The sequence below is a fragment of the Antechinus flavipes genome, chromosome 1, assembly GCF_016432865.1.
Source record: "Antechinus flavipes isolate AdamAnt ecotype Samford, QLD, Australia chromosome 1, AdamAnt_v2, whole genome shotgun sequence".
In the NCBI taxonomy this organism is placed as follows: domain Eukaryota; kingdom Metazoa; phylum Chordata; class Mammalia; order Dasyuromorphia; family Dasyuridae; genus Antechinus; species Antechinus flavipes.
In genome coordinates, this window is record NC_067398.1 from 270,529,067 (window position 1) to 270,547,143 (window position 18,077).

The following is an 18,077-nucleotide window of genomic DNA, read 5'->3' on the forward strand; positions in this document are numbered from 1 at the left end:
CAAAAACTTTTAAACTTAATATAATCAAAATTTTCTATTTTGTGATTAATAATGATCTCTAGTTCTTCTTTGGTCACAAATTCCTTCTTCCTTCACAGGTCTGAGAGGTAAACTATTCTATGTCCTTCCTATTTCGACCTTGTCTTGGTATACGGTGTTAGGTGTGGGTCTATATCTATTTTCTGCCATACTAGTTTCCAAATTTCCCAGCAGTTTTTGTCAGATAGTGAATTCTTATCCCCAAATCTGGGATCTTTGGGTTAGTCAAACACTAGATTGCTGTAGTTATTGACTTATTTTGTCTTGTGAACCTAATCTATTCCACTGATCAACTATGGTTTTGATGACTGTTGCTTTATAATACAGTTTTAGATCTAGTATAGCTAGGTCACCTTCATTTGCTTTTCTCTTCATTAATTCCTTTGAAATTCTTGACCTTTTGTTCTTCCAGATAAATTTTGTTGTTAATTTTTCTAGTTCAGTAAAATGTTTCTTGGGAGTTTGATTGATATAACACTAAATAAATAGATTAGTTTAGAGAGTATTATCATCTTTATTATATTTGCTTGACCTATCCAAGAGCACTTGATATTTTTTCAGTTGCTTAGATCTGACTTTATTTGTGTGGAAAGTGTTTTGTAGTTTTGCTTACATAATTCCTGACTTTCCCTTGGCAGATAGATTCCCAAATATTTTATATTATCAATAGTATTTTAAATGGAATTTCTCTTTGTATCTCTTGTTGTTGCATTTTGTTAGTGATGTATAAGAATGCTGATGATTTATGTGGATTTATTTTGTATCCTTCAACTTTGCTGAAGTTGTGGATTATTTTTAATAGCTTTTTAGTTGATTCTCTGGAATTCTCTAAGTATACTATCATATCATCTGCAAAGAGTGATAATTTGGTTTCCATGTTACCTACTCTAATTCCTTTAATTTCTTTTTTCTTCTCTTATTGCAAAGGCTAGCATTTGTAACACAATATTGAATAGCAATAGTGATAGTGGGCAACCTTGTTTCCCCCTGATCTCATTGGGAATGGTTCTAGTTTATCCCCATTACATATGATGATTGCTGATGGTTTTAAATAGATGCTACTGACTACTTTAAGGAAAAGTCCTTTTATTCCTATACTCTCTAGTGTTTTTAATACGAATGAGTGTTGGATTTTGTCAAATGCTTTTTCTGCATCTATTGGGATAATCATATAGTTTTTGTTAATTAGGTTATTGATATAGTCAATTATGCTAACAGTTTTCCTAATATTGAACTAGCCCTGCATTCCTGGTATAAATCCTACTTGGTCATGGTGTATTATCCTGGGAATGATTTTTTGTAATCTCTTTGCTAATATTTTGTTTAAGATTTTTGCATCAATATTCATTAGGGGGATTGGTCTATAATTTTCTTTCTCTGTTTTCATCCTACCTGGTTTAGGTGTCAGTACCATGTCTCTATCATAAAAGGAGTTTGGTAGAAATCCTTTTTTCAAATAGTTTATATAGTAGTGGAGTTAATTGTTCTTTAAATGTTTGGTAGACTTCACATGTAAATGAATCTGGTCCTGGGGATTTTTTCTTGGGAGTTGATTAATAGTTTGTTCCATTTCTTTTTCTAAAATGGGACTATTTAAGTAATTTATTTCTCTTCTGTTAATCTGGGCAATCTATATTTTTGTAAGAATTCCTCCATTTCACTTAGATTGTCAAATTTATTGGCATAAGGGCAAAGTAACTCCTGATAATTGCTCTAGTTTCTTCTTCATTGGTGGATAGTTCTCCCTTTTCATTTTTGAGACTAAAAATTTGATTTTCCTCTTTCCTTTTTCTTATCAAATTAACTTAAAGTTTTATCTATTTTGGTTTGTTTGTTTTTTTTCATAAAACCAACTCTTAGTTTTGTTTATCAATTCAATAGTTTTTTTTAGTTTCAATTTTATTGATCTCTCCTTTTATCTTTAGAATTTCAAATTTAGTATTTGATTGGGGGTTTTTAATTTGTTCTTTTTTCTAGATTTTTTAGTTGTAAGCCCAATTTATTGATCTTTTTTTTCACTATTTTATGCAAATAAGTTTCTAGAGATATAAAATTTCCCTTTATTACCACTTTGGCTACATCTCACAAATTTTGGTATATTTTCTCATTTTTGTCATTCTTTTGGATGAAAGTATTGTTTGTGTCTATGATTTGCTGTTTCACCCATTTATTCTTTAGGATGAGATTATTCAGTTTCCCCTGGCTTTTTATTGAATTGAATTTTTATTGCATTGTGATCTGAAAAAAATACATTTACTATTTCTGCCTTTCTGCATTTGACTTTGAGGTTTTTATGTCCTAATATATGGTCAATTTTTTTTTTTTATAGGTTCCATGAACTGCCAAGAAGAAAGTGTACTCCTTTTTGTCTCCATTCAATTTTTTCCAAAGATCTATCATATCTAGTTTCTCTAGTATTCTTTTTACCTCTTTAACTTCTTTCTTATTTATTTTATCATTTGATTTATCTAGTTCTGAGAGAGCAAGGTTGAGATCTCCCACTATTATAGTTTTGCTGTCTATTCTTTTTGCAGCTCTCTTAACTTCTCCTTAAGGAATTTAGCTGTTACATCACTTAGTGCATGTATGTTTAATATTGATATTGCTTCATATCTGTGGTACCTTTTAGCAAGATATAATTTTCTTTCTTATCTCTTTTAATCAGATCAATTTTTGCTTTTTATTGATCTGAGAGGAGGATGGCTACCCTTACTTTTTTTTACTTCACCTGAAGCATAATAGAGCCTTTTACTTTTACTCTATATGTGTCACTCTGCTTTAATTGTGTTTCTTATGAATAGTTTATTTTAGGATTCTGTCTTTTAATCCAGTCTGTTATCCACTTATGTTTTATGGGAAAGTTCACCTCATTCACATTTACAGTTAAAACTACTAATTTTGGATTTCCTGCCATCTTATTAACTCCAAATTATACTTTTCTCTTTCCTTTTCCCCTTTCCCTCCTCCCCATTATTTTACTTATGAGCACTACTTGTCTCAAGCAGTCCTCCCCCTTTAGAGACTGTCCCCCTTTCTTACACCATTTCCCTACTATTCCTCTTTTCCCTTCCATTTAGCCTACTCCTTCCCTTTTCCCCTTTCTCCTCCCACTTTTTTAAAATAAGATGAGATGTGTTTCTCAGTGAAACCAAATATATCTTATATTCTTTCTTTGGGCCAAATCTGATGAGAGCTAGATTCACACAATATTCATCACTCTGCCTTCTTTCCCTCAATTATAATATGTTTTCTTTGCCTCTTCCTGAGATGTAATTTCCTTCATTTTACCTTTACTTTCCCCTTTTTCTCCCTATCAACAATCCCCTTTCCATCTCTATAACAGCAAAATCAGATTATACATGTATTCTCAATGTATACCCAGAACAGTAATACAGTTCTCAAGAGTTTTTTTTTTTTTTTTTCCTTTTTATCTTTTTGTGCTTCTATTGAGTTCTATATTTGGAGGTCAAATTTTTTGTTTAGCTCTGATCTTTTCATCAAAAACACACGGAATTTACCAGTTTCATTGAATGTTCATCTTCTTTTCTGCAAGAAAATGCTCAATTTAGTAGGGCAATTTACTCTTGGCTGCATTCCAACATCCTTCACCTTTTGGAATATCAGATTCCAGGCCTTTGGATCCTTTAAAGTGGAAGGTGCTAGGTCCCAAGTAATCCTTACTGTGGCTTCTCGATATTTGAATTGTTTCTTTCTGGCTGCTTGTAATATTTTTCCTTGTTCTGATAGTTTTCAAATTTAGCCATGATATTACTTGGGGTTTTAATTTTGGGGTCTGTTTCAGGAGGCATTCGGTGAATTCTTTCAGGCATTTCACCTCCTGTTTCTGTGATATCCGGGTAGTCCTCTTTGATGATTTCCTGAAAGATAATCTAGGCTCTTTTTTTCATCATGTATTTCAGGGGATCCAATAATCCTTAGATTGTCCCTCCTAGATCTATTTTCCAAGTTGGTTGTTTTTCCCCATTACGTATTTTACATTAAAAAAAAATTTTTTTTTTGTTTGACTGATTCTTGTTGTCTTATTGAGTCATTCATTTCCATTTATTCATTTCTGAATTTTAGTGTGTTATTTTCTTTATTTACTTTTTTGCTTCTTTTTTTATTTGTTCAGTTGAATTTTTGAATGAGTTGTTTTGTTCTATGGAATTTTTTTCCATTTCACAAATTCTGTTTTTTAAGAAGTTATTTTCTTTTTCTGTTTCACAAATTCTTTTTTTTTCTGGGAGTTGCTTTCTTTTTCCAGTTTATCAAATCTTTATCTTTTAATGAGTTATATGTTTTTTCCATTTCACTAAGCCTATTTTGTGTTTCTTTTTCCAAACTCTCTTGCAAAGCTTTCATTTCTTTTCCCCATTTTTCTTCTAGGTCTCTTTTAAGATTCTTTTTAAGTTCTTCTAGGAGAACCTTGTATTATGGGGACCTGATTATATCCCTCTTTGGAGCTTCATCTAGAGACAGTCTGCCTTTAGTCTCCGCAGGGTTTAAAATCTGTTCTTTCCTTTCACCATAAAAGCTGTCAATTGTTAAGAGTCCTCTTTACATTTTTACTCATTTTTTTAAAAGTTAAATTAAGGTCTCCCTTTAGGGCAGGAGAGGTTTTCCAAGCCATCACAGTTGGGTCAGTGCTGATTCACACCTGGTGCTGGATCTGCCATGTAGAGTCGTCAGCAATACCCTGGGGTTCTGTGGTCGGAGTCTGCACTTCCACTCTTAGACTGCACTGCTCTGGGATTCTGAGCTGTCTGTGCTGGTGTTTGTGATCAGCTGCCTGGGCCTCATGTCTCTCTCCTGCTTCTGATTGAAACAGACCTTTTCTGGTCTGCTTCCTCCCACAAACTCTCTGCCCCAGAGACTGCTCTGTTTGTATTGGTGTTTGTGGTCAGCTGTTTGTGCTTTGCTGCCTCTCTCCTGTTTCTGATTGATCTTTTCTGGTCTGTTTCCTCCCGTAAATTTTCTGCCCCAGAACTCTTAAGTTGACTGCACTGGCTTCCTCTCTCCCGTTTCCTATTGAAACAGACCTTTTTTTTTTTTTTTTTTTTTTTTTAAGCAATCTTTGAAATTATCTTCTGTTGATAATTTGTTGCACTCCCAATATTTGTGGGTTCTGCCTGTCCAGAGATAATTTAGAGGCTGGATTTCGTAATTATTGTGAGGATTGTAAAGAAGGTCAGAGAGAACCTTGTGTCCTCTCCGCCATCTTCTCAAATTATAAATTTAAAGCATCTTGCAAATCATAAAGTATTGTATAAATAAAAGTGCTTAAACAAGCTCTTTTATGTCCGTTAAATCAAAAAGTCTTCCTATATTTCTTAGAAAGCTTAGTAGTCTCTAGACCCAGCATATTATATACTGAGGCACATAGCTCTCCGATAATTTCTTAGAGTGTAATAATATTTCATATATTCATATATGAGCCCATTTTGTTTCCTTTTTTTTTTTTAAAAAAAAGTTTTGCTAATTCTGCATCTGTGGATAGTTTGTTACATAAAGGATCTTTATTTAATCATTCATTTGAAGAAAATGTAAGAAAGGCAAGTATATAAAGATAATAAGAAAAAACCAAATAAAAGTTTTCATCTGAGCCTTAATAAGGGTGATTTTTATTTTGAAATTAAATGTAAATGAAATGAAAAAAATGGCCACTTGCACAACAGAACACAAAAGAGGATTCAAAATATAAAGCAAGAAATTTGTGTTTCAAGAAAACCTATATAATAAATAACTACACTTTGTATTCAGAGCTGTGCATCTATGCTTCCTTGTAGGTTTTCTTGTGTTGTGACTTATTTTTCCCTTTTCCTCCTCCTTTACCCCAGAAAGCTACAGTTAATCTATTTATATATACATATATGCATACATACATATATTTACATATATTCAGTTATCTACAATAATACAATCTACATCATATGCATACACACACACACATATATTATGCTTATTTCTACTTTTCTGTCTGAAGGTAAAGGGTAGTTGGTGGGTTGTTATTTTTTAAAGTTTTTCTGATGACTTATGTTTTTTACATTAGTCATTTCTAAATATGCCACCCTTCTTTGTAGTGAGCCTTTGCTTGTAACAAAGAAGGAAAAAACATATTTGAGCAAAACCAATCTTTGTTATCACCACATTTGACAGTGTAACAAACATCCTGTATCACTGTTCCTCTATTTTTTCAGGAATTAACGGTTTTGTTTTTAAATTTTATATGGTTTGATATCATGAAATGATAGGAAGAAATTAGAATGTTTATGGGCAAAACAATCAGAGGGACAAAGTACTGAAGAAGAAGAAAAAGAGAAACTATTAGTCTCTTTAAAAAAATTATCTTGGTTTTTTACATTGTTTTCATTTCCATATAAATCCTTTGTCTCCTTTTTGAGAGAACTATCCATTGCTAGAAAGGGTTGGGGGAGGAAGCAATTCAGCAAAACTAACCAAGATATCAGCTGAATCTGGCAATATAGCTTATGTTATAGATTCATAGTCTACTTTTGTAAAGAAGGGAGAGAGGTATATTTTTTCATTTTTTTCTAACTCTAAATTTGGACATCATAATTATATGATGTATAGTTGGGTTCTTTTTGCTCTTCCTGTTTACATTTTTATCATATTTAATGTTATTTTCCTGACTCTGCTTACTTCACTTTTTTCGTTCTGAACTTTTCATATGGCACAATAATATCTCATTTAGATTAATGTGGCACAAATTGATTTGCTATTCCTTAATTGTTGGGTATATACTTTGTTCCCAGTCCTAGTCCCATCTTTTTGCTAGTACAAAAAGTGCTACTACAAATATTTTGTTATATGTGGGAAGTTTCTGAATTTGATCTGCTTGGGATAAATGCCTAGCTGGGACACAGGAGATTCCCTGGATCAGATGACACTGAGATTTCAATTACTTGTTTTAACATAATTCCAAATTGATTTTCAGAATGGTTGGACTACTTTCACAGTTCTACTAGTGGTGTCTTAGTTTATCATAGCCTCACTGTGAATTGACTGTTTATACCTATTATCCTTCCCTTTTGCCAGTCTTCTGATAGTGAAAAGATAATTCAGTTGTTTTCATTGGTATTTTTCTTTTTAGCTATTGGTTGCTCATTCATGTATGGTTATTAATAGACAGCAATTATTCTTTTAAGAGCTGGGTTTTTTTTTTTTTTTTCAAATTCCTTGACTTAGCCATAATTTCTCTTTTTTTCTTCTCTACACAACTTATTGTTACAATGGAAAGTTGTGAGAGACAATAGTCTCATAAGGATATAACTTCCCCTCTACTATAATATGGCCAAATTCCTCAAGACACATATCTTGCTTCCTAAGCAAGACCCCCTAATCCTCATGCCAAGTCTTAAGTAGTATAGCCCTGATCTGCCTCTGACCCCCCACCTCACTCCATTAAAACTGACAACTCTCGAGTTAGTGCAGCCAAATAGCCTCAGTTCCCTCTCTACTATTGCTCTTAGTTTCAGCCTGCACATTCACTCACATTCACCACCTCCCACTATTATTTCTTCTCTATTATTTGGACATCTCCATTGCAATAATAGGGTCTTTGCTGATCCTGAATACCCAGGAAGTTTTCTAAGCCCTCATGTCACTCACACACCTATCCCCATTAGGGGAATAAAGATTAATCAGAATCACCATCAGCAACTCCATCCCCAGAGGGTCTCCTAAATGCTCTTTCTTATTACAGCGCATCCTGGGATAGGAAAAAAAAAAAAGAACCTGAAGTGAGATATGGCAACTCTTCTACCCTCATCTGAAGATTCCTGGATCAAGAAATAGCATGTCATCTCCAAGTCTTCTTCCAAAATAAGGAGATAATCCAGAAATGAAAAGTCAGGGGTCTGGGTGCCTAAGAGACATTAAGATCTTTCTCCCAGAGTTTGGGGAGGGGAAAGGATCCACAAGTTAAAGGTTAAAGTAGAAATCAAAAAATCAAAGTCATCTCTCTGCATAATCTGTCCCACCTCTCTCTCTTGTTCTCTCTCTGGCCTATCACACCTGTGTACCCTCCTTGGATTAGTTCTGGAGAGCTGGGGGGAGGTGAAGGCTTGCCTGGCTGAGTCAGCTGGGTTTGACCTCCAGAATCTGCCATCTTGAGGAAAGAGATCTTGGTTGGGTGTAGCTTCAAGTTGCATTTCACCACAGCATCTTCAAAGGGTGCTACAGGGCACTTGAAAAGGTTGCATCAACCCTATGCTCAAAATGCAGGTCTTGGCAGTTGTAGTTATTGCAGATGATCTCAGTGTTCTCTGTCTGTGGGGTGCATAATATCTCAGCACCATTGCACCAGTTCTGAATGACCAGACAACTCTTCCTGACTGAAGAAGTGTTCAAGGATCATCTCAGGGATAGAAGAGGTGAGACCAGTCAACTTGTGGGTAGCCCAGTCCTTTCAGTCCTTAGCATTGCAGTCAGTGTTGATGCGATTAAGAACTTCTACTATGTCTGGATTTGAAAGAGCAAAATAGGATGGGCTCCAGCTCCAATCCCAACTCCAGTTATGCTAAAGAAGTTGAAGTATTCCAGAATAATAGGGATCATGCCTGGTCCAAAGATGGATATTGGTATTCCACAGGGTGCTCCATCTTTCATACTGGAAGCCTCCACATGAACACGAACAAAGTTCTTACTAACTTTCTTAGCAGGTATTTCTTTTTAATTTTTTATTTAATAATTACATTATATTGACACTCATTTCTGTTCCGATTTTTTTTTTCCCCTCCCTCCCTCCACCCCCTCCCCTAGATGGCAAGCAGTCCTTTATATGTTGGATATGTTGCAGTATATCCTAGATACAATATATGTTTGCAGAACCGAACAGTTCTCTTGTTGCGTAGGGAGAATTGGATTCAGAAGGTATAAATAATCCGGGAAGAAAAACAAAAATGCAGATAGTTCACATTCGTTTCCCAGTGTTCTTTCTTTGGGTGTAGCTGCTTTTGTCCGTCATTTATCAATTGAAACTCAGGTCTCTTTGTCAAAGAAATCCACTTCCATCAAAATATGTCCTCATACAATATCGTTGTCGAAGTGTATAATGATCTCCTGGTTCTGCTCATTTCACTTAGCATCAGTTCATGTAGGTCTCTCCAAGCCTCTCTGTATTCATCCTGCTGGTCATTTCTTACAGAACAATAATATTCCATAACATTCATATACCACAATTTACCCAGCCATTCTCCAATTGATGGGCATCCATTCATTTTCCAGTTTCTAGCCACTACAAACAGGGCTGCTACAAACATTTTGGCACATACAGGTCCCTTTCCCTTCTTTAGTATTTCTTTGGGATATAAGCCCAATAGAAACACTGCTGGATCAAAGGATATGCACATTTTGATAATTTTTTGGGCATAATTCCAGATTGCTCTCCAGAATGGTTGGATTCGTTCACAACTCCACCAACAATGCATTAGTGTCCCAGTTTTCCCGCATCCCCTCCAACATTCATCATTATTTTTTCCTGTCATCTTAGCCAATCTGACAGGTGTGTAGTGGTATCTCAGAGTTGTCTTAATTTGCATTTCTCTGATCAATAATGATTTGGAACACTCTTTCATATGAGTGGTAATAGTTTCAATCTCATCCTCTGAAAATTGTCTGTTCATATCCTTTGACCATTTATCAATTGGAGAATGGCTTGATTTCTTATAAATTTGAGTCAGTTCTCTATATATTTTGGAAATGAGGCCTTTATCAGAACCTTTAACTGTGAAAATGTTTTCCCAGTTGGTTGCTTCCCTTCTAATCTTGTTTGCATTAGTTTTATTTGTACAAAGGCTTTTTAATTTGATGTAATCGAAATTTTCTATTCTGTGATCAGTAATGGTCTCTAGTTCATCTTTGGTCACAAATTTCTTTCTCCTCCACAAGTCTGAGAGATAAACTATTCTATGTTCCTCTAATTTATTTATAATCTCGTTCTTTATGCCTAGGTCATAGACCCATTTTGATCTTATCTTGGTGTATGGTGTTAAGTGTGGGTCCATGCCTAATTTCTGCCATACTAATTTCCAATTATCCCAGCAGTTTTTATCAAATAATGAATTCTTTTCCCAGAAGTTAGGGGCTTTGGGTTTGTCAAACACTAGATTGCTATAATTGACTATTCTGTCTTGTGAGCCTAGCCTTTTCCACTCATCCACTAATCTATTTCTTAGCCAATACCAAATGGTTTTGGTGACTGCTGCTTTATAATATAATTTTAGATCAGGTACAGCTAGGCCACCTTCATTTGATTTTTTTTTCATTAGTTCCCTTGAGATTCTCGACTTTTTATTGTTCCATATGAATTTTGTTGTTATTTTTTCTAGATCAATAAAATATTTTCTTGGAAGTCTGATTGGTATAGCACTAAATAAATAGATTAGTTTAGGGAGTATTGTCATCTTTATTATGTTCGCTCGGCCAATCCAAGAGCACTTAATATTTTTCCAATTATTTAAGTCTGACTTTATTTGTGTGGAGACTTTTTTATAATTTTGCTCATATAATTCCTGACTTTCCTTTGGTAGATAGATTCCCAAATATTTTATGGTATCAACAGTTATTCTGAATGGAATTTCTCTTTGTATCTCTTGCTGTTGGGTTTTGTTGGTGATGTATAAAAATGCTGAGGATTTATGGGGATTTATTTTGTAGCCAGCTACTTTGCTAAAATTATGAATTATTTCCAATAGCTTTTTGGTAGAATCTCTGGGGTTCTCTAGGTATACCATCATATCATCTGCAAAGAGTGATAGTTTGGTTTCCTCATTGCCTACTCTAATTCCTTTTATATCTTTCTCGACTCTTATTGCCGAGGCTAGTGTTTCTAATACGATATTAAATAATAATGGTGATAGTGGGCAACCTTGCTTCACTCCAGATCTTATTGGAAAGGTTCCAGTTTTTCCCCATTGCATATGATGCTTACTGATGGTTTTAAGTATATGCTCCTGACTATTTTAAGGAAAAGTCCATTTATTCCTATGCTCTCAAGTGTTTTTATTAGGAATGGATGTTGGATTTTATCAAATGCTTTTTCTGCATCTATTGAGATGATCATGTGGTTTTTGTTTGTTTGGTTATTGATATAGTCAATTATGCTAATAGTTTTCCTAATATTGAACCAGCCCTGCATTCCTGGTATAAATCCTACTTGGTCATAGTGTATTATCCTGGTGACAATTTTCTGTAATCTTTTTGCTAATATTTTATTTAAGATTTTAGCATCAATATTCATTAGGGAGATTGGTCTATAATTTTCTTTCTCTGTTTTCAGCCTACCTGGTTTAGGTATCAGTACCATATCTGTGTCATAAAAGGAGTTTGGTAGGACTCCTTCAATCCCTATTTTTTCAAATAGTTTATATAACATTGGAGTTAATTGTTCTTTAAATGTTTGGTAGAATTCACATGTAAATCCATCTGGTCCTGGGGATTTTTTCTTAGGGAGTTGATTGATAGTTTGTTCTATTTCTTTTTCTGAGATGGGACTGTTTAGGATATTTACTTCTTCCTCTGTTAGTTTGGGCAAGCTGTATTTTTGGAGGTATTTTTCTATTTCATTTAAGTTGTCGAATTTATTGGCATAAAGTTGGGCAAAGTAACTCCTAATTATTGCTCTAATTTCCTCTTCGTTAGTGGTGAGTTCTCCCTTTTCATTTTTAAGACTAACAATTTGATTTTCCTCTTTCCTTTTTTTAATCAGATTTACTAAGGGTTTGTCTATTTTGTTGGTTTTTTCATAGAACCAACTCTTAGTTTTATTAATCAATTCAATAGTTTTTTTACTTTCAATTTTATTGATCTCACCTTTTACTTTTAGAATTTCAAGTTTAGTGTTTGACTGGGGGTTTTTAATTTGTTCCTTTTCTAGCATTTTTAATTGCAAACCCAATTCATTGACCTTCTCTTTCTCTATTTTATACAAATAGGCCTCTAGAGATATGAAATTTCCCCTTATTACCGCTTTGGCTGCATCCCATACATTTTGGTATGATGTCTCATTATTATCGTTTTCTTGGGTGAAGTTATTAATTATGTCTATGATTTGCTGTTTCACCCAATCATTCTTTAGTATGAGATTATTTAGTTTCCAATTATTTTTTGGTCTACTTCCCCCTGCTTTTTTGTTGAATGTAATTTTCATTGCATCGTGGTCTGAAAAGGATGCATTTACTATTTCTGCCTTACTACATTTGAGTTTGAGGTTTTTATGTCCTAATATATGGTCAATTTTTGTATAGGTTCCATGAACTGCTGAAAAGAAAGTGTATTCCTTTCTGTCTCCATTACATTTTCTCCAGAGATCTATCATATCTAGCTTTTCTAGTATTCTGTTTACCTCTTTGACTTCTTTCTTATTTATTTTCTGGTTTGATTTATCTAATTCTGAGAGTGCAAGGTTAAGATCTCCCACTATTATAGTTTTACTGTCTATTTCTTCTTGCAGCTCTCTTAGTTTCTCTTTTAAGAATTTAGATGCTACCCCACTTGGTGCATATATGTTTAATATAGATAGTGCTTCATTATCCATGCTACCCTTTAGCAGGATATAGTGTCCTTCCTTATCTCTTTTAATTAGGTCAATTTTTGCTTTAGCTTGATCTGAGATCAGGATGGCTACCCCTGCTTTTTTGACTTCACCTGAAGCATAGTAGATTTTGCTCCAACCTTTTACCTTTAACCTGCATGTATCTCCCCGCTTCAGGTGTGTTTCCTGTAAACAACATATTGTAGGATTCTGGCTTTTAATCCATTCTGCTAACCGCTTCCTCTTTATGGGGAGTTTACCCCGTTCACATTTATGGTTAGAATGACCAATTCTGTATTACTTGCCATCTTGTTAACCCCGGTTTATGCTTTTCTCCCTTCTTTCCCCTTTCCCCCCCCCTTCCCAGTATTAAGCTTGTGAGCAGCACTTGCTTCTCACAGCCCTCCCTTTTTAGTGTCCCTCCCCCCGCCTTAGAGTTCCTCCCCCTATCTTACCCCTTTCCCTCCCAGTTCCCGTATTCCCTTCCGCTTAGCTTATTCCTTCCCTTTCCACTTTTCCCTTCTCACTTTTCAATGAGATGGGAGAAGTTTCACCATAGATTGAATATGTCTTAAGATTTTTCACTTAAAGCCAATTCTGAAGGCAGTAAGATACCCACTATATTCATCCCCCTCCATTCTTTCTCTCAGATATAATAGGTTTCCTATGCCTCTTCATGAGATGTACTACCCCCACTTTACCCTTTTTCTGATACAATGTCCTTTCCACATCAATTTCTAGAACAAGGTATACATGTATTCTTTATACATCTATATAGTCAAAATATAGTTCCCAAGATTAATCTTTACCTTTTTAGATTTCTCTTGAGTTCTATATTTGTAGATCAAACTTTTTGTTAAGTTCTGGTTTTTTCATCAGAAATAGATGAAATTCGCTTACTTCGTTGAATGTCCATCTTCTTCCCTGGAAAAAGATGCTCATTCTCGCTGGGTAAGTTATTTTTGGTTGCATACCAAGTTCCTTAGCCTTTCGGAATATCATATTCCAGGCCCTTCGATCTTTTAATGTGGATGCTGCCAGATCCTGGGTGATCCTTATTGTGGCTCCTTGATACTTGAATTGGGTTTTTCTAGCCGCTTGCAATATTTTTTCTTTCATCTGAGGGTTCTGGCATTTGGCCACTATATTCCTTGGTGTTTTGATTTTAGGATCCCTTTCAGTGGGTGATCGATGAATCCTTTCAATGTTTATTTTTTCCTCTGTTCCTATGACTTCTGGGCAGTTCTCTTTGATAATTTCCTGGAAGACAGTGTCCAGGCTCTTTTTTTCATCATGTTTTTCTGGGAGTCCAATGATTCTCAGATTGTCTCTCCTGGATCTGTTTTCCAGGTCTGTTGTCTTCCCCAGAAGGTATTTCACATTTTTCTCCATTGTTTGATTTTTTTGGATTTGCTTGACTGATTCTTCTTGTCTCCTCGAGTCATTCAATTCCACTTGTTCAATTCTGATTTTCAGTGAAGTATTCTCTTCACTCACTTTTTTAAAATCTTTCTCTAATTGTCCAATTGAGTTCTTTTGTTCTGTGGAATTTTTTTCCATTTCGCCAATTTTGTTTTTTAGAGAGCTGTTTTCTGTTTCCAGTTCACTAATCCTATTTTTCAAGGATTTTACTTCTTTATCCACTCTCTCTTTAACTGACTTCTCCAGGCTCTTTTGCCAAGCCTCCCTCTCCTTTTCCCAAGCTTCCTTTTCCTTTTGCCAAGCCTCACTCTGCTTTCCCCATTTTTCTTCTAGCTCCCTTGTGAGAGCCTTTTTAATCACTTCTATGAGGTTCATCTGTGCTGAGGAACAGACGATCTCTTCCTTTGGGGAATCACCTGGGGACTGCCTGTTTTTAGTCTCCTCAGGATTTAGAGTCTGCTCTCTATCTGTGTAGAAGCTGTCAAGGGTTAAAGTCCTCTTCAGCTTCTTGCTCATTCTGTCTATTAATCAGAGACAAACTACCAAAGAAAAACAGAAAAAACTGGAGTCTTTCTTTGGGAGGGGGGCTGGGTGTGTTATCGAGCTTCCTCTACAGACTGCAGGGGGCAGCAGTGAGGCACTAGCAGGACTGTGCTGCGCCTGCGCTCTGAGATCCCAAAGCGTGCTGAGTCACTGAGAGGGGGAAGGGGGGGGCGGCCAGGTCCTGAGAGACTCCAGCTGTTTGCGGTTGTGTTCTTCAGCCCCGGTGTTTTTAGCTTCTCTGCTGGGCTGTTGACTTGCTGCAGGTTCCAAACCTGTAGCGAAGCTCTCCCCGCAGAGACGGCTACGATCACTCCCCACCCCCTCTCAGCTCTGCTCCCGTGCTCTCACTGCCGCTGCCCTCAGCAGCAGGTATTTCTTAAAAGATGTTTTATTTCTTTTCTCCCCTCCCCACCTCCACTTCATGCTGTGTAGTGCCAGAATCAATTTTTTTTTTTTGGCCATGTTTCGTCTTGTCATTTCTCTTCTTAAAAATTATCTTCAATAATTTTCCATTGAAGGAGGAAAGATCGAACGTCTTTTGTCTGGTTTTCAAGGCCCTCAATAATTCTGAAGCAGCCATTCTTTTTGGACTTCTTTTATTACCCCTTCCCACACTGGACTCCACTTAGGTATCACATTGTTCTGCCTTAGAGCCATTGCTTGGTCCCAATGCCTAGAGCACTATCTTTTTTCCTCTTGACCTGATGAATTCTTACTTATCCTTTCAAGCCCGGCTCAGATGCTGCCTTCTTCAGGAAGCTTTTTCTAATCTATCTTTTCCCCTCTTCCCCTTTATTTTGGGCCAGCTAGGTGGCATGGAAGATAAAGTGCTGGACTCAGAAAGACCTGAATTCAAATCTAACCCTATTCATTTACTATGTGATATTGGGCAAGTCTCTTAGCCTCTTATTTCCTTAGTTTCTTTATCTGTAAAATGAGGATAATAAAAGCATCTGCCTTCCAGGATTGTTGTGAGGATCAAATAAGAGAATAATTATAAAGTGCCTGACATATAGAAAGTGTTATATACATGTTAACTGTTACTGCTACTGCTGCTGCTGTTACTACTACTATTCCTCTCTGCTGCAATATAGAAATATCTTTAGTATAATTATTAAGAGCAGTTTTGAAGAATAAGTGAGAATGAAGGTTAATTCATTTTTTCATTTTTAAGAGTTATTTATTCAATGTTACTGTGTGCTTCTACAAGGAAGCTCTTGAGCTGCTTCCTTTCTCTGGGCCTCAGTTTACTATCTGTAAAACAAGATTATACTAAATTACTTCAAGATCCCAGTGATGTCACAGTTCATTTGTTAAGTGCCTATTAAGTGCCTATCTCTATCGTAAGACGCTCAAAATCTAATGAGAGAGACAATACGAAAAAAAAGAAACAAGACAGACAAGGGGGATGGAAGGGGGATACCAGGACAGAGAAGTCTTGTTGGGTAGAATTGAAGGCAGGCAAAACAACAGATAGAGGGGAGTTTGTGGAAAGTCCATTCACCATACAAGCACTGCCACCGCCTGTCAGAACTTGGATATCTACCCAAGCTGGTATTACAGGTTCAAGTAAATAAAATAGGATCCCAGCAAATGAAAGATTACAACTTCTTTTAATCATATGATACCTAGTCCAATGATCCTACTCTTAGCTCTTCTCAGTTTTCTTTGCTTTGGAAAATACATTTTTAGTTTTGTTTGGTTTGTTTTTGTCTTGTGACCATATTTTTAGAAAATGTTTTTGGAGAGGCAAGGGCAGTGTGATCTCTCAAAAGCAAGGAGTTTTAGGGGAGGTTCTCACTCAGACCTTGAAAGGTAATGGTTGTCTCTTCACTTGTTTGGGTTTTTTTTTTTTTTTTTTTTTCCTTTTTCATATAGAAGCTGAACCCTTACCTAGAAGGCTTTTTGGTTGTAGTGAGGAGAAAAGGTAGCTTTTGGTCTAGAATACATAGCTAAAGAATTTGGTTAGAAAATCTGAAGACAGTTCCCTCCTGTTCCCTTAGAAAAATCTAAAGATTTTCCCCCACCTTCTGAATATAGGGAGAAATACTACAAAAGCAATGGTACCTACATTTATCTGAGTTGGAAAGTATTGTGATAAAACATGAAAATCATTAACTTGAATTTTGTGTGAGTCCTACTGACTGAATCCACAAGGCCTGATAGCTTGTTTCCTCATCCGTCTCTGGCATCCATCCCCTCTATTCCCTGCAGAAAGTTAGTAAAAATGACATAAATTTGATCTGTAACTTTAGGCAATACATTTAAATTTATGGCCTTTCCCCAAATTTAGGGAAAATCTTTACTTAGCCTCAAAGTAGTCTTATCTGTTCATTCACAGAGATGTAACTAGAGAAAGACTATTAGGCCTTTGTCCAAAGTACTGGATTTAAAGAGTGCTGGCAAGAGCATTGAAATATTAATAGTTTACAATCTAATGTAGACATAATAAGCAAAATTCAAATGGATTTCTAATCTTGTTGATTTGGAAATTATCTTCAACAATACTGATTGAAATCTATGCATACCTGAGTACCTTGTCCATGTCATTTCATTACCACAGGAGATCCACCCAACATGCTGAAAGCCTTTCTCATTCTGGCAACATTCCTTATTCCTCACATGACTAGTTCATTTTCTTTTTTTTTTTTTTTAACCATATAATTCCTTGATGACATCTTTTTTTCTCGTTCTTTAGAGTCTTTGTTTTATGTCCCATTTATACCTACCATGTACTTCGTTGTTACTTTATGTGCATTACTAATTTTTAATTTATCTTCCAGGTCTTGCAACAACACTGGTAGTATTTTAGTATTAAAAGTATTATTATTATTACTATTAAATTTTTTTTCTTGGATCTATGGATGATGCTTTCTTCTTGCTCAGTTACCTAGGCAGTGAAGTATGAAGAAATGCTAGAATTATTGTACTAAGATCAATAAGTTTTAAAAGATTTAGTCATTTTCTAGCTGGGTGGTGGTGGTATGTATCTGAGTGAGTGAGTGAGTGTGTGTATGTGTATATGTATAAACACAAATGTTCCATAAAAATTAAGCCAATATTATGTTTTAAGGATACTGAAAAAAAAATGTTCATCTCCGCTCCTCCCTCCCCCCAATATACAATATATCTGAGTATTACAGTTTTTCTTTTCTTTTTTCCAGTCCTCTTGCATTCTTGATGTGTGGACTTTTTCCTCGAGGACTTTTTAATTTTTAAAGATGTATCATTGGGTTTTCTGTATCATTTCTTACCTTGTAGGACATAGCACTATGTTCAAAGTAGGAGAACAAGAGTGGAAGATTCCCAGAGTATGTAGATAAAAGGCTCCTTATTAGCTCAGAGCATTAAGGTTCTTATGAGCATTAGAGTCATGGAATTCATACATGAATTCAGATTTATGGTTGTAGCTTGCTTCCCTTTAATAGATGGAGAAGGAATCATTTGGCAAGTTAACTTTTGTTAAGAATGCTGAAGTAATCTCCACAAGGATCAGAAAAGTTTTTTCCTTTGAGTTCAG

At 35.5% G+C, this 18,077-nt stretch overlaps 1 protein-coding gene and 1 pseudogene across 1 annotated transcript in view; one reads left to right on the top strand and one right to left on the bottom strand.

Moving 5' to 3' along the window:
• SNX30 (sorting nexin family member 30) overlaps positions 1-18,077 on the top strand; it is a 191,131-nt gene that overhangs the window by 77,194 nt on the left and 95,860 nt on the right. The window lies entirely within an intron of this gene.
• LOC127545941 (protein NDRG2-like) lies at positions 7,216-17,823 on the bottom strand (annotated as a pseudogene).